The sequence below is a fragment of the Artibeus jamaicensis genome, unplaced genomic scaffold (assembly GCF_021234435.1).
Source record: "Artibeus jamaicensis isolate MK-2021 breed Jamaican fruit bat unplaced genomic scaffold, CSHL_Jam_final contig_465, whole genome shotgun sequence".
Taxonomy (NCBI): Eukaryota; Metazoa; Chordata; class Mammalia; order Chiroptera; family Phyllostomidae; genus Artibeus; species Artibeus jamaicensis.
In genome coordinates, this window is record NW_026521843.1 from 20,339,658 (window position 1) to 20,363,805 (window position 24,148).

Below are 24,148 nucleotides of genomic sequence, written 5' to 3' on the forward strand. Positions count from 1 at the left end.
CCATATGTTTCCCTCTCTGCTGTCAAGACTGCACATTTTTACACATTGGTCTTACTGATCAATCAAGTCTCAGTATAAATGGTTCTTTGGGGATCTTCCCAATCAATTTTCACTGACTTAGCACTCACATCCTCCCCGGAATGCTCAAAACACCGTGCGCAGTTGTCCTTTACTAGTTGTCATCCTGCATTTCAGTATGTGTTTGCATCTGGAGTCCCCATGGAAATGAGCTCCTTCACAAATCAGATACTTGTCATCTTTGACTTCACAACCTCAGCATAATATCTGGCATGCAATTTGTGCTTTGTAATATCATTAATTCAATCGATCATCATGCAAATGTCCATCAAACTCCTACCATATACATTGTTCAAGACTCTGCAAATACAGCAGTGAACAAAATAAGTAACACTTCTGGTTTCAGGCAGATGGATCATGGTCTAGTAGGAAGAAAACATGTAACAAGCTAGGAAATAAAATATAGTGTATCAGGTAATGCTAAATATATCACAGAATAAGGTAATACAGAGTGAAGAAAAGTCCTCTTTGGTATCAAAAGTTTAAGAAAGGTTTCATGTAGGAGTTGACATATGAGCATACCTGAATGAAGCAGGAAATTAATTCAACACCACTACAATAAATATTGAATAAATAAATGAATTACAAGCATAGATGCATTTAAATGTCCCCCAGTTTTTTGCATGCATTTGATTCTTTTTTACCTAGGTTTCTGTTTCTACCATATTGAGCCAATCATAATTCATGATTTGGGGAGGGTCTTCAATCAACCTGAGTGATGCGTAACTTACTCTCATAAGTAAGAACAAATCAATGAGGCCATGGAATCACTGTGGCCAGGGGGTGTTATTTTCACCAGTAGGAGAAGCCCAGCTTCTCCCTCACCTCACCACACAAGGGAAGTATCAGACTATCTGGAGTCATTAAAAATTTACCACTTCCCTCCTCAAGTGATTTACTGATTAGAACTTGATCTTCCTAAAGTGGGCCTAATTAAATTATTCAACTCTATTCTAAGAGCATTTTTATAATCTGCTATTATAACACTTAGTATATTGTTTGACAGTTAATTGCTTATACATATATCTTATCCATAAGTGTGGGAGCTCTTCCAAGGCAAGGTGTTCATCTTATTCATTCAGAAAATTCATCAGGATGCATAGCACAGAGCTCTCATTAAATAAGAATTTGTCAAATTAAAGTGATGATTTGCCAGTTCAAGCTTTTGGTACACCTGCCAAAACACTGGACATAAGAAAAATCCACTGGAGAAAGTTATTTTAGTTTTTATTCAAGGACTTCTTGAAATATAACACTTAATAGAGGAATGTCTTTTAAATTTCTTTGTGTTTTTTTAAGCAAACGGTCTTAACAATAAAATGAATCTTACATCTGACTGGTACACAATAATTTACAAGTTTATTTTGAGAATGGCAAGTTTAAAACACTAGAACACTGTCAGGCTTTAGACACAGAAGAAGCATCTCAATATTCTTATATGACTAGTATTTAAATGAAGACACACTGCCCTGTTAACTGAGGATGTTTTTTATTCTGTTTAATTCTACATGTAATGTATTTGGCAGATTGCTGATGGGAATCAAGGAAAATAGTATTAAGGAAAAATGATTCAACTAAATTCTCTCTTTTTCTTTGACATTATATGACTTCTAGAAATATTTTTCAGACATCTAAAGCTCAGATTCAGGCTGACGTATAGAAAGTCCCCTTGCCCAATAGACACACTCATAAAATCTCTAATAAATACGTATTCTCTTCTCACATTTTACTAAAGCCCCTCATTTCGCATGTATCTTTCTACAAATACATCATACTTATTTCATACTTTTCAAGTCAATGGGAAATAAAGCAAATTTTGAAGAATATAATCATATCTCTATGAAGTAATAAAATCATGAGCAATTGATCTGTGTTTTCTCATTGTTCATGACAAGATGTAATTGACTCCTCAGAATTGAGATAACAAAGAGAAAAACATTAAATCATATCTTAAAAAACAAATAAGTCTTTTCTTTTGGTGTCAGGAGAAAGAAGAATATTGAAGGCAAAGCTGCAGTCATTCACCCATACAAGTTTTGGCAATCTGTTACTAGAGAAATTTTACTGTACAACATATTTACATTGAAAAGAATAAACTCCTGACCAAGATGTCAGACCGAACAGAACAGAATTGATTTTCTGATCCAAATCGTAGAATTAGCCTGATGCTATACCTTTAAAATGTTAAAAATACATCACTGAGTCCTCAGGGAACATATTGGAAGGGGAGTGCCCAAGGGCCCCCAAAACAAAACAGCAACAACAAAAAGTACCTCAGAAGCATTTTGCAAACCAAGTATCAAAGCTGATCAACCCATGAGATACTATAACCAGGTATAAAACATGTAAGTTGAAGGTGAAATACCTACAAAGGAAGAGTAAAGGGCTGTGTTTATTAAGTAGTAAGAACAGGAATCCTTGTCTGAAGCTGGATTTCAGAAAATGATGGCTTCATATATAAATATTGGTCTAGAGTTATACTGTGGAAGTAAGGAGGAATGAAATCATGAATAATTTAAAGCCTCAGCATAAAATATAAAGTTTCCAGGTTCAATTTTGTGCAAACCATATAATAAAAAAAACTGTAAGTCTGAAAATCTCACATACAATCTATTTCAGAATCAGTGACCCCCCCCCAAAAAAAAAAAGAGGTGGAGGTAACCAGGAAACTGTGCTCTGGAAGGCATCCACCTGCGCCACCCACATGACACTCCTGAGATGTAACCCCATGGAATCTGAACTCTGAATACAAATGTGTACACCAATGGACAAGGAGGAAATTTAGTGCAAAGGAAGTCAACTATAAATGGAATAACTGGCAGGATTTATGAACTGGGAATTTGAGTTACCTGAGAGGAACATTAAAATTAATATTTGATATTTGTAAAGGTGTAAAGGAGTTAGTAACATCTTTAATGTTAAAAAAGAGAAAATTATGGCAAAAGACCAGACAATTTTGTGAATTGATAAAGTAGAAATCTTAAGAGAATTACTAGATTTTTATTGTGTGACCCTGTGCATGTTTCTTAACCCTCTCCTGGTCAGTTTTCCAAACTATAAGACAGGGTAACTGTGGAGTTGATGTGGGATTTAATACAGTTAAAGCACTTAAAATAGTGGCTGGTTTATTGTAAGTAGCCATTACATATTAGCACTTACTACTATTATATATGATGGCACATCTGTAAAATATGAAGAGGTTAAAAATGAACAATTAGAAAAAATTCTTGCATAAATTAAAATATTTTAATAGAAAAGTTGAAAACCAGACAACAAACAGTGTTGAAGGCTAGTATGTTATATATAAGACTGAAGAAATTTCAGGCAGTTTAAAACAAATAGGCTTAGAATTTTAAAACATAAGAGAAAAGTTTAAATTATATGAGATTAATTCCAGAAATGCCAGTATATTCCTAATATATATTTATATATAGAAAAGAGCCAAAGAATAAAAATTTATTATAAACATATTTTTCTCTGATTTGAGAGAATGAATATCAACTATATTAATTTTAAAAAGATTTTATTAATTTGTTTTTAGACGGGGGGAGAGGAGGGAAAGAGAGAAACTTCAATGTGTGGTTGCCTCTCACACGCCTCCTACTGGGGGCCTGGCCCACAGCCTAGACATGTGCCCTGACTGGGAATCAAAGGGGTGGCCCTTTGGTTCACAGGCTATCACTCAATCCACTGAGTCAAGCCAGCCAAGGCTCAATTCATTCCATTCTTATAACAAAAAATAAAAATAAAAAATTACACTCAGTCTAAAGATGAATAATTTTAAAAAGTCTACAATTGAACTACTGAACATCAGGAATATTCAAGATTTCATGAAAGAAAAAGAAGAGCACTTACAAATGAACAGAAATTACTTTTGATCAGCAACAACACATGTTACAGATAATGGAATGATATCTCCAAATTGCTGGCATAAAAACATTGAAAATTATATGTTTAAAAGAAGAATGGATCTAAACAATATCTGATCTAATTTTGAAAAAATCTGAACAGTGCTTCAATGACATGGAAACCTGCTTAGTCTCTGCTATGGAAATTATTTGGTCTAGTGTTGCATATCTGACTAGGCAATGCGAGTTAAAAGGCTTTTACAAGATCATCAAGAAGTAAGGGGACCCGAACATGCCCTGAAACTGGATATTCTTGGACATCAGTGTTTGGTGATCCCTTTTTTCTGAGAGATTTATTAGTCTGATGGTCAGGCAGTAAACAAATGTTCACATCACTGAATATAAAATAACAATTATGTTAAATACAATGAAGAAAAAATAAATTGCTATTACTATATATATAGAATAGAAAAACCTGTGGTGTGGGAGTCAAATAAGTATTAAGACCAAAAGAATGTGTGGCTGTTAATTATGTGGGATTAAAATATGAAGAAGATTCAGAACTCTATATAATAAGATGAATTCCAATTTTAAAAAAGCATAACTCCATCATTTATATAAAATGTTATTAAAAAATACTATATTATTGTCAAAATTAACTTAATTTACCCATGATGTATATGGAGTACGATTTATTCCCATATTGGAATTTTTATCTTTATATCTCATTACCAAAAAGTAAATTTCCATACATGAAATACTCATTTCTATTATTATTATTATTATTATTATTACTTAGAATAAAGCTTTTTTTCCATCCTGAAATAAGGGCAGTAGAAAAGATTCTATGAACATCCCCTTTAACTGAACATCATAGGCTAGCCTATTTCCATTCTTGGTTCCTAGCTCTCATCTCAAATAGGCTATCAAAACATCTAAAGGAATCTAATATCAATATCTTCTTCCCAATGATTTCTACATCTTAGCTTGGATGCTATTTAAATAAAGTTGTCCTCAGTTTTTTATCATTTAATTAACGGTGAGAAGATAGGTAACTAAATCGGAAAGTCTCTTAAGTCTCTTTCATATGATGGTAATTAAAAACTCTAACAAAAGTTAATGGAGAATAAAGACTCTATAATTATTTCATCACCATTCTATTCTGATGTTAGCTTTTTTATCTTATAGCTCGAGTAACCTAGTAAGTGTAAAAATAACTAGATGAACAAAGTTTCACTGATATTAAGTATAAGGCTTAAAAAAGTCAAATTGTTTTTCGTAGGGGTTTATTTTTTTCTTTAACATTCTTTAGGGATTTTAATGCATTTATAATTTATTTTCAAGGTTTTAAGGTTTGTTTAATGTTTGGTTGCTAGAAATTTTTCAGTCAAAGCGAGGAGAAGAATAATACACAGAAATGTTTTGGGGTTGAGAAGGCACTTACTAAGTGCACCTGTAGCGTGAGGCTAGTGCTAGACTGTATACTTTACAGGTTGGATTATCACTAGAGCAAGTTTGTTAGTGTTCTGAATCAAGAACCTTCTGAGTCCTCAGCCCTTCAAGGGGGAGCTGAACTTGATAGGTGAAGACAGGGTCTACTGCACTTTACTTTGGAAAGGCTCTTCCCCTCATATACCCAGTCCAATTGTCACAATATATTTCAATAGGAAATACATTAATTATGATTAGTTACAATTGCGTGCAAAAAGGAATAGTCAGGCCTCCTTTCTTATGGCAGAAATAAATGTCAACAAAGAAATCCCAGAGGACTGGAATGAGTATGGGAGTAAATACTGACAGGTGTTCAGGACATATCGCCTTGGGAATTTCCGAGACCAGTTCTTTTTCTATCATCATTTCATTTTCTCCGTGCATAGTGTGTAGAGTAGGTGTAACTAGCCATCACGGATTAGCAGGAATACTTCTCTGTTTCAACAGAAAATTCTGTGGGCTTATGTGATGACTCACCAGGTTTGTCCCTCAGCATAGAGGGCAGTGCCAATACCCCAGTGCGAGTTAAGTCTGTCCCCCTAAACATTCTGCTGCTTCTCCCAGCCACCGCTCACACATTCTGTAAGTAATTCTAGGAGAATGAATTTAAAATGTTGGAACTGAAAACTGCCCTCAGATGGGACCACTGAGTCCCATTATTTTGGTTCTATGGGGTGGGCAGGATATACTGAAGGAAATCGGGCAATCTCTGGTGAGTGTAATTAGACAGAATCAAAGCAGGTGAATCAAAATTTTATGAAGAAATTTTAAAGAGAAATTTTAATGGTGCTGTAAACTACACACTTCTGAAGTTATCAGTTTTACCTACCATTTTCTGAGCACAGAAGGCAAAGAATTAATTGTATGCCCTACGTCTGATAAAATTATAGAGAAATTTATGACACATATTTGATGATTTAACCTCATGCTCATCTCCATTATACATACATTGCTACCTCTATTTAATTACATTAATGTGCAATTTGCATTCATGTACAATGCCTTAAATGAGTTTTTTAAAGGTTGCTTAAAGTCGTAATATGGCTTAATGTCTTTAAAAATCCTTACAATGAAATTTATTTGAAGGTACCTGCATTACAAGTAAGATATTTAAGCTGATTTAAGGCAGGGACTGTGTTCTTTTCACCATAACATACTGAATACCTAACAAAATGTCTGGCCCATAGTATACAGCAGATTAATATATTCCTTTTGCTCAGTTTGGTTCCTGACTTGCCCCTAGTATAATATATTAAGTTAAGAATACTTTCATTTGATAAAACATATACTGTAAATATAATAATATTCTCAGTATTGTGGCAATGATTATCTGAGCAAAAAAAATATCATTTGTTTCCTCTGCCCTTATTTTCAGGTTTTGGTTTTTAAGTATGGTCAAAGGTAACCATTGTTTAGTATGAAACCTTGCCTCAAAAACACTTTCTAATTAGAATACAATCCACTTGAATTTATGTATTTCATCCCTTTTAGACCCAGTTCTTTTCAATTATTTAGCAGACTATTCTCAAGGCAATTAAAGGGATCCATTCAGCAGGATTTAAGCCAACAAATCAGTCAGCAGTTTTTGTCACCTCATAAAGCAGTTAAGCATTACATCCATGTATTTGATATTTCACATGCCTTCATAATAGAGCTATCAATTTTCTGATTTGCAAGCCAGCTGACAGAGTTAATGCCCCAAAGGGCTATTGCAATGTTAAGCTCCTAAAACTGTTTTAGACTCACCCATAAATTAGACGATAGCCCAATCACATTCAACTTTATCCTGTGCTCCTTGAAAAAACAGGAGCTCAGTGTCCCAGAAAAAACACTCTTTAGAAGAATAGCCTGTGGGGTCTATTAGTCTTTTTTTTTCTGTTAACTTTCGATGCTGACTCAGTAGTCGTGTTCACCATAACATGCTATAAGTTACACAAGTAACAATAAGACACTGCTTAAACTATTATTTTTGAAGTTGATGGTTTGAATATCAGTGAAGCCTCATATGACTCAGGACACATATGGATCATTCAAAATATGTGAGTAGGAGTTTGAGGAACTGATCTGCCATGGTCCTTTGCACTGGTTGACTAAAATAAGGCCTATCTTTGCAAATAAATAGACCAAATCTTTTGCATACGGTATGTGTATAAACCATCTAAAGACTTTGAGCATAAATGATGCCTCCTAAAAAATTCCTGAAATGAAGTAAAATGTGACAGAGGATGCTTTCTAATGTTCACGTCTAGTTTATGGGGTTGTACTCTGTGGTATACAATCAGCTCCATGATAAGAAGCTTGTTTCTAAATTAGCATGTGTGGCTAAGGTTACCGAGACATTAAAAAAAATCTGGGGCAGAGTAATTTCAATAAATCTCTTAAGGAGATTCTTCTCAGATTTGAAAAATCTAAGATGAAGAACATGAAAATACGCATGTATCTATCTGCATCTATCTATCTATCACACACATTTGCAAAAATAGCAGCAAGAATGACAACTTGGCCCAGCCCATGTCTCCCCTCCCCCACCTCCACTTCCAGTTGAAATAGCTCACTCTAAGGTCTCCACTGCTTCCTACTTACCAAATCTTAAAGATGGCTTTACCCCTCGTTCTACTCGACAGCTCTTCAGTACTTAGTTTTATGGACTTGTCCCCATGGCCACAACACACTGACTTTCAGAAACACTCTTTGAGGCTGCTTCTGTGGCTCTAAGGTTTCACAGATCATGTCTATTGATCCCGCCAGGGGGTTTTCTTCCCTTCATACTAAGAGTCCTGGCTCTTCCATGTAGATTTCTCTTAGAATTAGATACTCCTCATCTTTTTCTTCAACTTAACTCACTTCTCATCACTCCTCCTTTCCATCTCCTCTTCTCTTCTAAGGTACTTCCCCTGGTAGCTTTCCATTTACTCATACTAATAGTTTTGACTGCTACATGTGAATTAGGGTCTTAGAAGGTTCCCAATACATTTTTTTTCTCCAAACAAATTCTGATCCTATATGGAGATGAGACAGAGACTTAGGTGGATGGAAATTTTAAAGTATATACATATATATATTTATATTGAAAAAGCCCATGTTTTTAATGTGTCCATATATTTAGAAATGTGAAACTCCAAACAATGAACTCCAGTACAACAGGGAGCTACCCACCCATTCACAGGCACAGCAGCAGTAGACAGCTGTGGTCTGCTTGTGAAAATACTTTTGTTCCAAAGCACACAGCATGACAAAGAACATTCAATAGCACATGCTTTCTATAGACAAGATGCTACCCTGAATAAAGGAGAATGAGATGCTGAGTTTCACATTCCCAGTTTTTTTCTCTCAAATAATCAAACGTAAGTAAGATGGATTGAGGGAAAGGTATTCCAGAAGTGACATCTCTTCACTAAGGAAAACCCCTCACCCACCAAATTTAATGGTAACTGTCAATCTGTATGTTCAACTTCTCTATTCTGACATGTAGTCCCGTGTATTCTACAGACTGAAGGATATTTTGATTTTACTCTCTAACAGAACCTTTAAATTCAACATGTGTGAAACTGATCTTATTCTATCATCACCCATTCTCTTTCTTCTTTCCCCAAGTCAATGAATAACATTATTTAATTTTCCAAATATAGCAAAATAGTCCTTTAAATGTATAAAAATATCCAGAGAAATATACAATATTGGGCACAAAGTGATTCAAAACGATTCATTAATTACTGAAACAATTAAGAAGTTCTCAGTTAAGTTTAATTTGGGGATATATTCTATTATGTTTGTTCTCAAAATATTGAAAATCTAATTGTGATCATGCTTCATGTAATGGACTAATACTCTAATTAACTTTTATTAGAATAGGATACTTCATAATGTGGACATAATTCTTAATAATATTTCTCCAAAAATGGTTTACTCTCTTATCTTTTGGTTTCTGGAGGCATAACATTTGCAGAGAGAAAAAGAAAGAAAAAATTATATTTAGAGCAGCTTTTCTCCAGCATGTACTGTAGACATATGAGGCCAGGTATTTTGTTGTTGTTTTGGAGGTATTTGACAGATTCCCTATAGGTGTGTGAGATACCTATACCATTAGACTCTTCCACTCACACTGTGACATTAAAAAAAATGGTATCAAGTGTCCAGTTGTCAACCACTAATTTTAGATTAATACAAAATAAGAGGTAGCCTCCATAAAAGAATTTGGGGCATTTCCCTTAATTGTGCCAATACTCACAACAAATTCTTCATTTAACAATATCGTCTCAGCTAATTCCATACTTGACAACTTCTTACCCATGAAATTTCTTAGAGAACTAAAAAATGAAGAAGAGAATAAACTTGGAACAGAGTTGAAAAATTCTGCACAGCACATGGTTACCATATGATCACACTTATCTTTCTTACTCATTTCTGTATGGTCTATAAAAAACTGATCTTTTTTATTTGTTGAGTGTCTTTGGAAAGCATAAGGTTGATTTTATTTGAGAAAGTTCTGTATATTTTACTTCAGTTAAAGCAGCAATTTTCAGTGTGCTGAAAAAAATTTTAAACATACAATATCTGTCTATTTAGTCAGGGGCACTGACCACTTTTCCCTTAGATTCTCAAATTTAAAAAATGACAATAGCCAACACAATAGCTACCTGGTATGAATGAATCAAAATTATACCTATACCTATTTTTATTCAGACTAGAAAAAAATATTTTTTTAGTGTGCCACAAAATTTAGTTATTAGTTTATGTGTGCCATAAGATTAATAAGGTTGAAATACTGCATTAAATTGTAGTATTACAGGATTGTTTCTTTTAGAATTGTTGGATATAAGGTTGTCTAAATATTCATTAGATCAAGCCTGATTATTTTAGTATTCTAATTTTCTCTTTATTAGTTTTTTAATCAAATATAGATAGGTATGTTAAAAGTTTTATAAATGATAATGTATTTATCAAGCTTTACTGGTAGTGTTATTTTTTGCTTTATATCTTTGAGTCTGGTATTAGTACCTTTTACTTCTTATCTGATAACAACATGGCTAAATTAACTCTCTTTTTGGATATTATGCATTTTTCTGTTATGTATTTTCCCATTTCATTTGCTTTGACTATATTGGATAATTATGCTTTATGTTAAAAAGAACAAAGATAAATTTGGACTTAGAGTTTCCACTCCAGTAAGTAGAAAGCTTAGAGGCTATTATTCCCATCCTCCTAAAAATAATAAAAAATAGCTTAACACACTAGAAATAAACTATTTTTATTAGATCTATCAGATATACAAAGTCACAGGAAAACTTACCGCCTTTATTTTATCAGAAGATATTTTATTCACTAAGTTAGAAAGGATTGCTTTAAAGGGGTACAATTAGACAGTACATGGAAACAAAAAATATGCTTACCTAAAGATAAAATGATTCTACTGATTACAGAATAAGAAAAATAGACATAGATAAGTTTGAAGTCAAAATGTGTACAACAAAAGTAAGAAAAATTTCCAGAATGGAGCAAAAATTCAAGATGATCAAAAATGACATAATAGTGTACACAGAGAACCTTATAGACTCCACAAAAAAAACTACTCAACCTACTATGTGAACTTGGCAGTACAACAGGAGACAAAGTCAATATTCAGAAATTAAAGGCATTTTTGTCCACCAAGCTGAAATATCAGAAACAGAAATTAGGGGGGAAAATCCCATTTATCATAGCAACATGATAAATAAAGTATGTAAGAATGAACCTAACCAAGGAGGTAAAAGACCTGTACTTAGAAAAGAATCATATACCGTGTTCATGGATTGGAAGAATTAACATCATCACAATGCCAATACTACACAAAGCGATTTATAGATCGCTGAAATGACAATGACATAAAATACCAATGACATATTTCACAGATAAAGAACAAATATTTCAAATATTTATATGGAACCATAAACAACCCTGAATAGTCTCAGCAATTCTAAGAAGAACAAAGTAGGAGGGATCATAATACCTGATATCAAACTATACTATAAGGCCACTATAGTCAAAACAGTCTGTACTTGCATAAGAACAGACAAAAGGATCAATGAAACATAATAAAGAGCCCAGAAATAAACCCACTTCTCTATGGCCAATTAAGAGTCAACAAAGGAGGCAGGAACATAAAATGGAGTAAAAATAGCTTCTTCAACAAATACTGTTGGAAGAACTGGATAGCTAAATGCAAAAAAATGAAATTCAACCCCAACTTACACGATACACAAAAATAAAGTCAAGATGAATAAAAGACTTAAATGTAAATCATGACACCATTAAAGTCCTAGAGGAGAACACAGGATGGAAAATGTCAGATATTCCATGAAGCAGTATTTTTACTGATATGTCCCCTAGAGCAAGGGACATAAAGAATAAACAAATTGGACCCCATCAAAATAAAAATCTTCTGCATGGCTAAGGAAAACATTGGCAAAATGAACAGGGAACCAACCATATGGGGAAATATATTTGCCAATGATACTTCGGACAAGGGTTTGATCTCCAAAATATATAAAGAACTCACATGACTCCTCTCCAGGAAGACAATTCAGTTTAAAAATGGGCAAAAGACCTGAACAGACACTTCTCCAAGGAGGACATACAGAGGGCCCAGAGACATATGAAAGGATGCTCAGCATCACTAGCCATCAGAGAGATGCAAATTAAAACCACAGTGAGATACCACTTGACACTGATCAGAATGGCCATCATAAACAAATCAACAAGTGTGGGAGAGATTGTGGAGAAAAGGAATCCCCAGTGAACTGTTGGTGGAAATGCAGATTGGTGCAGCCACTGTGGGAAACAGTATGGAATTTCCTCAGAAAACTAAAGATGGAACTGCCTTTTGACCCAGCAATTCCACTGCTGGGATTGTACCTTAAGAAAACTGAAACATCAATTCGAAAGAACATATGTACTCCAATGTTCATAGCAGTATTATTTACAATAGCCAAGTGCTGGAAACAGCCTAAGTGCTCATCAGTAAATGAGTGGACCAAAAAATTGTGGTACATTTACACAGGAATACTACACAGCAAAAAGAAAGAACTCCTACCCTTTGCAACAGCATGGATGAAACTGGAGAGTATTATACTAAGTAAAATAAGCCAGGTAACAAAAGACAAATGCCACATGATCTCACCTATAAGTAGAACCTAATCAACAAAACAAACACGTGAGCAAAGCAGAACCAGACACATGGAAATAAAGAACAAACAATAAGCAGAGGGGAGGGTGGATGGGGATAATGGGAAAGAGGGGTAAGGATCAAGTAAAGGAACATGAATAAAAGATCCATGGATAAAAATAATGGTTAGAGATGTAGGGGGTGGGTAGGGCAGGGAAGAGTAATGGGGGAAAATGGGCTTAACTGTAATTGAACAACAATTAAAAAATGTTAGGATAACATTAATCATGTACAATATTGTCTAATATAGTAAATTTTAATAGAAATGATGAAGGGGAGTCAACAATGACCTCTTCTCAAGACAAAACAACAATTTTTTTAAAATAATGAATTCTTCTGGTGTTAGCTATATGAAGACTATATTGCCAATTGTGGTGAATAAAAGTATGTGTATGCAGACATTTTCCAGGCTTAATGACTTCATGGAGTTCAATACTGTCTCTTTGATCCTCAACATTAAGATGAGCACTAGATCTCCAGCCATAAAACCCATTTTAACCAATAGGAGAAGTAAAGAAATAGCTACCTTTTAAAGAGAAACTCCTGAAATCTAATTATGATGACCACTTCTTAGTCTCTTTAATACTTAACAAGAAAAACTAGAGTGAGTAGATTTATTAAAAATATGGGGTTAAAATATTAGGCATGCCCTAACTATAACTATAGAAATAATAAAACTTAAACCTAGCTCAACTCCGAATTAGTCTGCCAACAAATGACCTGACAGAAAGAGATATTTTCATTTAATTTCCAAACATGAATACTATTTACCTCATTCTATGCTGTTTTGCATATTATGTCCAATATTCAATAATGATTAAAAACACAAAAGAGAATGAAAGGAAAGAATTTCTTGTTAACAGACAAAAATCAGCAGAACCATTCTCAAAGACTTTAAAATAACTATGTTATGATATGTTAAAGTATATAGTGAAAGAGGTAGATGACCTGAATTATCAAATAGAGATTTTTAACAAAGAGATGAAGATATAAAATGATATTAAATAGAAATCCTAGAAATATGAAGGCATGATATCAAAATAAAGAATTTCTTTGATGAATTCATCAGTAGACTTGAGAAGAAATCAGTGAACTTGATGATAAGTCAAAGAAATCAACAGTGTTGACTCAAATGAAAACAACAATAAAAACACAAAGATCATAAGATCTAAGAGTGATGAGCTGTAGGACAGTATCGAATGGATGGACACAGGATTAACTGGAGGTCCAGAGGAAGAATAGAAGCAGAGGACAGCAGACAGGAATTTCCTGAAACAATGAAAGCTGTCCAACTACAGAACCAAGAAGCTCCAATACCACCAAAAAAAATTTTTAAAAAATAAAGTAAAATACATGTCAACATTTTTGTTTAAATTACTATAAACCAAAAAAACTTGAAAACTGACAGAGGGGGAAAATTGTATTATATAGAGAGGAACTAAAAATAATTACAGCAGATGTCTTATAAGAAAGTATGTATTTTTTTTATAAACTGAAAGAAAAAGGGTACTAACCTACATTCTAGACCCAGTGAAAACATTTTTTCAAATGAGGTGGAATAAACACTTTTTAGAAAACATAAGATATGAGAAAATTCTTGGCCAATAATTTTGCTACAATTATTGTTTAAAGTAGTAGGAAGGAAGGAAGGAAGGAAGGAAGGAAGGCAAGGAAGGAAAATAATACAAGACCAATAATGGAAAGGAGATTGGGACTCAAATCAATGGAGTGGACCAGAAGGAAGAAAAAAATGATCAAACAGAAAGGAATGAAGAAATAAGAATTCAGAAAAATGAGGAGAAGCTTAGGAACCTCCAGGACATCTTTAAATGTTCCAACATCCGAATTATAGGGGTACCAGAAGGGGGAAAGGCACAGCCACCAGTGGAAAACTTATTTGAACAAATAATAAAGGGAATTTCCCCAAGCTGGCAAAGGAAATAGACTTCCAAGAAATCCAGGAAGCTCAGAGAGTCCCAAAGAAGTTGGACCCAAGAAGGAATACACCAAGGCACATCATCATTACATTAGCCAAGATAAAAATAAAGGAGAGAATCCTAGAAGCAGCAAGAGCTAAGGGGACAGTAACCTACAAAGGAGTTCCCATCAGACTGTCAGCTGATTTCTCAAAAGAGACCTTACAGGCAAGAAGAGGCTGGAAAGAGGTATTCCAAGTCATGAAAACCAAAGATCTACAACCAAGATTGCTCTACCCAGCAAAGTTTTCATTTAGAATGGAAGGACAGATAAAGTGCTTCTCAGATAAGACCAAATTCAAGGAGTTCATCATCACCAAGCCCTTATTATATGAAATGTTAAAGGGACTTACCTAAGAAAAAGAAGATAAAAAAGATGAACAGTGAAAGGACAGCAAACTCACAGTTATTAAGAACCACACCTAAAACAAAAGCAAACTAAGAGGACAGCTAGATCAGGAGCAGAACCATAGAAATGAAGATCTCATGGAGGGTTAGCAACAGGAAAGTGGGAAGGAGGGAAGGAGGGAGGAGGGAAGGTACAGGGATAGGTAGCATAGACAGTAGAGAAAATAGAAAGGGGGGAGGGGTAAGAATAGCAGGGGAATACAGAAAAGAAGAAAAAGGGAAGGAGGGAAGGAAGGAAAAGAAAGAAAATAATACCAGACCAAAATCTGAATCTTCACAAAAAAGTAAGAAAGTTTCAGAAATGGACTTAATGAATTCTTCTAATATTATATTGGGTAAAAATTTATAAAGATATAACTATATTTTTCAATACTTCAATACTCTAAAAGGTAATCAACAAAACATATTTGTATTTGAAATATAATTAAATCAATTTTAATGGATGAGAGCACACATGGACATGCCTACTGTGGTCTCATTAGCTGCACTAGAGTTTTTCAAAACATTTTAATTCAGAAAGTTTTTTCGGCCTTTCTATAGAGTAATTAGCAATATTTAATGCTAAAGGTTGCAAATTCTACATTTTATTTTGAATTTTATTGAATGTCATTGTATCGTATTGTGTCATTTGAATGTGGTTAATTGTGTTTCTGAACAAATCATCATGACTTAAAATTATAATTAATTAAAATATAAAGCATTGAAGTCAGGGCACATATTATTTCAAAAAGAACTCAGGGGATTTAAGTCTCAAGGCAGATGATTTCTTCATTGGATGAATAACTTCCTTATAATGTGCCTAGAGTCATATCTTTCTACATCACACGTTAATCCTGAATTCTGCTCTCAACAGTCAAAAAGGAATAGTTCTGTGCTCTGTCTCTCTCCCTGGACAGACGAGGCTTCAAATATTTGAAGACAGTTTTCATAGTGCCACTAACTCCTCTTTTCTCTGGGAGAAAGTCTCTTGGATTTTTTTCTTTTCTCTCTCTCTCATCTTTTTCACACTATGCCTCATACAATATTTCCATCAGCTCAACATTCTTGTTGCCCTTCACTGGACTCTATCGTTTATCAATTCCTCTTTCAAAATGTGACACTCAGAATTTAACACAGTACTAGCTGATGTAGTTTGACTGATGGGGAACACAAAGGTAATTGCTTTATGTTCTGTTTTCTGTACTTCTCTTAAGATAACGTGAGTGCACCCAAGATATTTAAATACTAGATTACTATTGGCTTATTTTAAGGTCATGTTAAGAAATTGCTAAGTCAATGATAGCTGCAGGTTAATAATATTGGACAAGGTGAAGCAAGGATGGAGCTGTTATAGGTTGGGCTAGTACCAGTGTGTAAATTGAACTAAATGGCCTATCACAAAAATCACAGGAGCAGAGAAAATTGTCAGGGGCAGAAGCTAGACAGGAAATAGTAATAAAAAGGACACACACTGAAGAAAGCTAGGCTAAACATTTCGGCTAACGAGGAATCAAAAAATATTTAGATACCAAAGCATCAGAATACTTTCAAGATATTTGGAAAATAGACCACTCTTAGAGAAATTGGATGCAGCAGTATTAAGAGTGTTCATATCCTAAATTCGCAGTGTAAATTTCAACACCTTACTTGGATTCATTTCCTTATCGACAGACACTTGGTATAATTTAATACAGCAACTGATGGTGGGTTTTTCATTAGTACAACCATTTTTGGCAGTAGTTCAGTGATTGTTGCTTCAGTTAAAAATGTACAAATTCAAACCTGGCAGTTCTTTGTGGCTAGCCATGATTTCTCTCACGCCTAAACATGGTGTGTTCAAGTATGTTCAGTACTATGCTGTAATGGCAAAAAAAAAAAGTGAATTTTTTTCTCTGTATAAAAACAAATGACAGATTATTAATTGGGCTTAAAAATAACTCTACTGGATCTTTATATACCAACATGTTAACTGAAAAAAAATTTCTTCAGGAACACCAAGATGTTTTTATTGATTTCAAATTCTAAAAGAATGAAGGTTTTTATTTAGATATTTTATCAAACAACTACAACTAATTTTTTTAGAAATAGAGTTAAATACATTAATGTAGTTACAAATTCTGAAATAAAAATATGTTATAAATTGTATTAAAAAAGAAATACAAATTTTATGATCTTTTGTATTTTACTGCATCAAAGTATAATTACCAAAATGTTGATCAAAATATGGTAGAAATACTTCCATAAACAAAATAAGTAGAAAGTGTATAAATTCATCTGATAAAAAGAGAGGACTGTCACATTACAAAACAAAACAATGTTTAGATGGATTCTAAAAGAGAGACACCTGAAATGTACCAGTGCAGACTTTAAAGGTAAATAGGGGGAAAAGCATGATAAAGAAAATAAAACAAAAAAGTAGAGAAGCTATGTTAACAGTATCAAAAAATACTGAAAATTAAAATCATTAAGAATAAAACAAGTCACCACATACAGATGAAAAGCAATTTGCCAAAATTATATAATTCTGAATTAATAGCACATGACAAGAAAGATGCACAATATTTAAAGAAAAAATGAGATTATAAATGGAAATTAGGACAACTATATCATAGTACAAGAATTTTAAGGCAACTATCTCAGTAACTAGACCACTAAGAAAAAAGAAAAGATGATGATGAGGGATTAAAACAGTGACACATAAGATTGAAATGGCACATTCTTTTAAATGTTCTTATATAGAATCTTTCAAACAGTGACATTTCCCTTAATACCTATTTAAAAGCCCAACTATGAAAGAGTTGGTTCATAGAAAAAGTAAGAAATAGAAAAGAATCAATAGCATACACATAACTTCTAAAAATAAAAAATCAGTAAAATTAGAAATCTATAGAAAACAAATCATAAAATGTGATTTCCAAATTGATGGAGATGCTGATAAATAATGAATTAATATAGAAATCAAAATGCTAATTAGAAAATATTTAGAACTGAACAATCTGTGGACTACATGGGAACTAGTGAGTGAAAACACTCAGTATCATTTGTTCCCTAATGTTTAACTTCAATGTAAATTTAAATACCTTTTCCTTAAACTTTATGAATTCTTTATAAAATTTATACAGAAAATTAAAAGATGAAGTCCCCAATGAAATTGTGGAGATACACACAGTTAGTTGCCCTCCAGATATCAAATCCTATTATAAAACTAAACTAATTAAGATAGTGGAGTGTTGGTAAAGAAAAAATAAATGGAAAAGGAAAAAAATGATCAAAAACAGTCCATTGTAAACAAAATTAGAAATTTGCCTATGGTGGAGGAAGTGTTACTTATCTGCTTACCATTTACAGAGAAGAAACAACAGAGAGAGGCTTAGAAAGTTGCCCAAGATTCTGTAGCAAGAATATGGCTCAGTTTGCTTTAACTCTGGACTTTCTCATGTGAAGGTATGAGAGTTGGTGCTTTGTGGTGCTGGGAGAGAAAGGGGAGTGTGTAACATAAGAAACTTGTGGTAGGCATTGGTACCCATCATCAAACATTTCTAGTGCTCTGCCTTCCAGTACACGAGGTAGGTTGCCTTTCTCAGATGGTCCTAAAGTTAGGCATAGTGATGAGAATTTCTTTGGACAACTAAGTGGGACACTCAGTCAGATATCTCACTTCCACAGAGAGGGTTGGGTTAGTGCATGATTTGGATTTGCTGCTTTTCTTTCCAACTGCTGTGAAGACTGGATCTCTGAACGAATTTGCTGAACCATGTTGTTTATGTAGTTTTAGCAAAACATACACTCTTAAAAAATGTGATTCCACTGACATTTAGCAGCATAATCCATCCCAACTTGACAAAATAGAATAATTATGAAAAAATAAAAAGAAAAAGTAGGTGAGATTGAGAGACATATGACCTTAATTTTTCACTTAAGTTAAACCATGAGATTTATTTTTATTTCTTTCAGTGTCACACTTTAAGTCACACAGACAAAAGTTGATCTGGTAGAAAAATTTGTCCAACCTAAAATGCTAGGAAGTAATAAATTTGTCTCCTAGATTCAAAATCTCACAAAGAGAGACTGGCTTAATGTTTAAAACTCTGTATGGTTAAACTGGTGTTTCAATCCATTCTTTTACAAGAGAGAATTTGAGTACTCAAGAGGCAAATCAAAAGGGAATGAAATGATGTCGGTGTAGTTCTCAATTGTCTGAACAGCCATACATACAGTAGGGTGATGCTCAGTTACTACATTTAGATGATCACCTGGGAAGTGAATAAAGTGTCTAATTCCTGCACATGATTTAGAACCAAGGAGACAAATCCCAACCTAATTTTTCTTTGTCAGGTGTCATGAGAATTGCTGGCAAGAGCCTTTCTTTCTTTTCTGTTAATACAAAACCTGTATGAACTATTCAGATTAGCTTCCTGGCTTGATCCAAATCATCAAAAAACTACTTATATTTCTACTATCCTCTTCTACAAGGAAACTGCCATTGAGCAACTTGGATTTTTTATTCAAAGAACATAGAAAATTAAGTTGGTGATTTCTTATTATCAAAAGCCATATGCCTGCCATATGTGTAAGGTGTTAACTAGCATTTGTAAATATCTAAGTAAAAGGAAGAAAATATTTTAGGGCAGTGCATGGAAAGGCATAAAAATAAGCTAATGTATATACACATAAATGAAAATTTTATTTTAATTTCATTTAATAAAATTTTTTTATTTAATAAAAAGTTATTTTTATTGCCGAACCATGTCATTTGTTATTTTTTCATTTAATAAAATTTCATTTAATAAAAAGTTATTAAATGAAAATCTTTGCATTTAATGACTTTAAAATATTCATCTATTCAAAAAATTATTAAGTATTAGTGAGATTTTAGGTATAAAACTTCATATAGAGATAGTGTCTACACTGAGAGAGCAGAGGTCTTTTGGAAACTATAAAGCTTCAGATACAAAGATGGTAAAGGACCTATGAATCTAGGGTCAGACTCTCAACTAAGGTGCAAGAGCTGAGTGGTTCCACTACAAACAAAAAAGTCCTCAACAACATGCTTCTTCCACATTTCCTGAAATCTATCATTTTCAATTTGCTATATTTACCAAAATTTTAGATATTAAGACATTTCTTTTTTCAGTTTATTTTAACAGAAGGAGTGTAGGGTTCAAATGCAGACAGAAGTGGATGTGAATACCAACTCTAATAGTGGTCATCCCTGGCTGGTGTCCTGAACTCATGAACTCTTACTTTCCTAAGAATGATATTTACTCCACCAATTTTGCTTTAATTTGTGAAAATTTATATACAAGATCTGAAGGGCCTGGGACACAGTAAGTGCTCAACATGTGATTTCTCTTAAATAAGTCAACTTCTTTAAAAAGGAAAGGATAGTTCTAGGCAAGAATCCATTAAAAACTCATTGTTTTTAGATAATATGTTAGATAACAGGTTATTGGAGCAATATTAAATATAAAATTAACAGATATTATTATCTATTAAAATTGAGTACTGCTAACTAAATTTATGTACTTACTATTGAAAGCAGTAAAAAGACAATGAAAGAATGAGAAGGTATAGTCTCGTCTTCAAAGTAGGTTGCATCAGGGTCCTTCACAGCCTAGCTGAAAGTAATGTGACCTCTTTCATCCCTTTGCTGACTTATTCTTCTTAGAAAGACAAGATGTTTTGACTGAGGAGGATTGGAATTTTGAGTTGGTTGGGAAGCATACTGCAGGAGAGGGGTGCTGACATTGGGCGGGTCCAGGCTTATCGGAGCACATGGGGGTCTGAGAAAATGGGTTTGAAGAAGAGAGGGTGCAGTCTTCAAAGGGATAGAATTATTGAAATCACAGCTCTGTATTTTCAAAATTCTATTTGTAGTTTTCCTAGGTAAAGTTAATCTCATCCTTTTGTTATTCTGCTGTACATTTTAATATCACCAGTCCCTGGATACAGAACTTCCATTACTAAAATATGATTGGAGAGCCACAATTTATCACACTGATTATACAAAAAAATTCACTTTAACTTCTAGACAAGCAACTTATAAATGAGTTTTCAAGGCTCCTTTATTGACTGACTGTATACAATTTAGACAAATTAAACAATATGTAGAATGAGTTATAAGTCTATGCCATAGTACCTAACATAGATATTTCTTCAACAATAAGAATAAGAACAAAACAACACAAATAAAAGAAATAATCATGTGTACTGTTAGATTGTACCATATATTTAACCTAGAAATTATCACAAAATATATTGTGACTGATTGTCTCAAGTGATAGAATGTGCCTATTTCAAAGGAACTATAAGTGGAATACATATAAAGCCTTATGCACAGCACTGAATTTGATTTAGAATAAAAGCATTGGATAAATAAGCAGAAGGAATTAATAATTAATTTACTACACACCTGCACGTAGGGACAGGTAGTTTTAATTCACTTTCCAGAGACAATAATGTATTTGTCAGGTAGGTTTTGTATGTCATCAATGCAGCAGCATAAGGCAGAAGCTGGGAAAAAGGAAAGAGGTGAAGCTCGATTTCTCACATCTACAAATCTGCTCAGCCAGAGATGCCCATTAAAAAGAGGCACAAAGATGACAGTGGTCTACCTGCTTTTTTCCTTCCTTTCTACTTCATCTCATTTTGTCCTACTGCCACAGCTAGGATACAAGGCAGAGAAATCTTATCCCCGGATGTTTTTATATCCAGGGACAAATGCTGTCTAAGAAAAGATATTGAAGATGGGCCTTCTGACCCTGACCTCCCTGATATGACTGCTCCTATCACCAAAAGGAGACTTTTTTCCTCCTCTGATATTCATTGTAAGTCCGCATTTAGCCCATTTGGAACTCCCTGTCCCAAGCACCCCTTCTTTTCTTTTTTTTAAACTCCTTTTATTTTCATTGAATGTATTGGGATGACATTGGTGAATAAAATTATATAGGTTTCAGGTACAGGTTAATCACCACACTGTTGTCTGTGTATATGAGTATTTTTTTGGTTAATCCCTTCACCTTTTTTGCCCAGTTCCCCAACCACCCTCCCCTCCAACACCTCCTTTCAAACAGAATGTAGAAAAAGTTAAGCCATGTTCTAACACATATACTACTGAGGATGTTTGAAATCTGTTAGAAACAAATGACTGTCTCATATGCCCCAGCAAGAAAGGAAAACAGCTTGCTGTCTGGGCCACAGGTTTAACTAGATGCGGGAAAACAGTTATGGGTTTTCAAAATGTCAAAATCATTTAAGAAAGCTGGCCTGTGCAAATGCCATTTCAAAGAATAATGGTAATAATTGTGGTAGAAACCCACACTTAATAAAATACAACAATAGCCTTCATGATCAAGAAAAAGAGAAGCCTATGTGGAATTATTACTTTTCCGTTGAATGTGCCACTTTCATCCTGCAAATATCTCCATCATTATTTGACAATTGATCTGTACTGGAAACATATCCATTTCTCAATTTCCTTGAGTTAGATTAATATGTGTTATATCTTGTACTAGAATGTCTTTTTGATTGTCATGGGGAATGTTATTGGAATGTGACCTTAACTCAGTAGTGGCCAGTGGCATTACATTAGTTATCAATACCAACTCAACTGGCAGAATAGCAACCTATTCGTATTCACGATCTATCCGCTGGATTGAAATGAATTTCACTGTGGAGTAATATACTCTACCACACAGTTTCACTGATGATGGGTTAGATATAAATTTTATTGGCTTTTAAAGGCATTTTGCCATCCTGAAATATTATAGGAATATTTATCCATAATCCTTCAATGACTGGAGGGTGATTGTTTCATGTTTGCTATTTTTTTTAAAGAAGGCTGACACACACATCAGAGGGCTCAAGAAAAAAAGGAAAGAAAAATTTACCAATAACAATTATATAATAAGTAAGGAGAGTATTTTATATCATAGAGAAAATACTCTCAAAACACTCAATTAGTAAAACCTTAAACAAAATATTGCCATACTTTTATAAACCTTTAACCAGATTTTCAGCTAGGTGATGGCTTATGGGTATTAGTCACTGAGCAGTGGAGAAACAATGATCATCATTGGAGTTCTTTCCCCATTGTAGAATTATATTCTCTCTCCCTGTATATATACATATATAGGTATATATGTATACCACTAAATATAAATATATATCACTAAATAGACATACATTACTAAAATATTTCTGCCTGCTTAACTATATATATATATCCTATGATATTTAATAATTTGCTTATTTATAACCATATGCTGAGCTTTTGTTAAATATATAAGCACAAGCATTGCTTAGCAGGTATAAGTGTAAATGTTGCAGTTTGACAGCATTTACTCAAGTGCCAACACTGCCACTCTTAGTTATATGATCTTGGAACTGTTAACTAGGAAGTTTAAGCTTGTTTCCTCACCTACAAATGGGAATAATTCGTTCTGATAATGCAGCATTTCTGTAAGGATTAAATGCTCTCTCGCTGCTCACACTTGTAAGCACTACATACCGTGTCTATCCCATAATAACTATTCAATATGTTGCTTTGTTGCTGTTGCTGCTGCTGCTGCTGCTGCTGATGATGATGATGATGATACCATGGTATGTAGTATATTTAACCTTCAGTATTTCATCCTCAAGGCTGAAAGGCTGAGTAGGCTGATCTAAGCAAATCAAGATATTTAGATTTGGTTTTCAAAGTTTTGAGGCATATAAACTTCCTTCAGTAAGAATCAATCTTTAACAGGTATGTGAAGTCAGTTAAAGTTATCTTTGAAGATGCAGAATGAGTTTATGTGGGTCTCTTCAGCTTCCAGGGCCCCTCATTTTTCAGAGGCTCCTACATTTAACATTTCTATTTTGTATACCCTGGATGTTGAATATTTAGTCCAATTCCCAGGACAGTAATGGCATACTGTGGAGAAATATCTAGATTTCACTTCCAATTCTTCCAATAAATGCCTGGGTTTTTAATTATAAAAGTTATTGAATGTTGTTAATCTCTGTTTCTTCGTAAATGAAGAGGGTGATCTGTGAAAAATTATTTGGGCATGTTTGAATCATCAGGACATGTTTACTGCTAAGACTGTCTAAAAGTGCATCTCATTCCAAGAAGAAACTCAAACCCTTGTGGTGGTCAACAAAGCCTCCCAGACCTGGATCCTCTA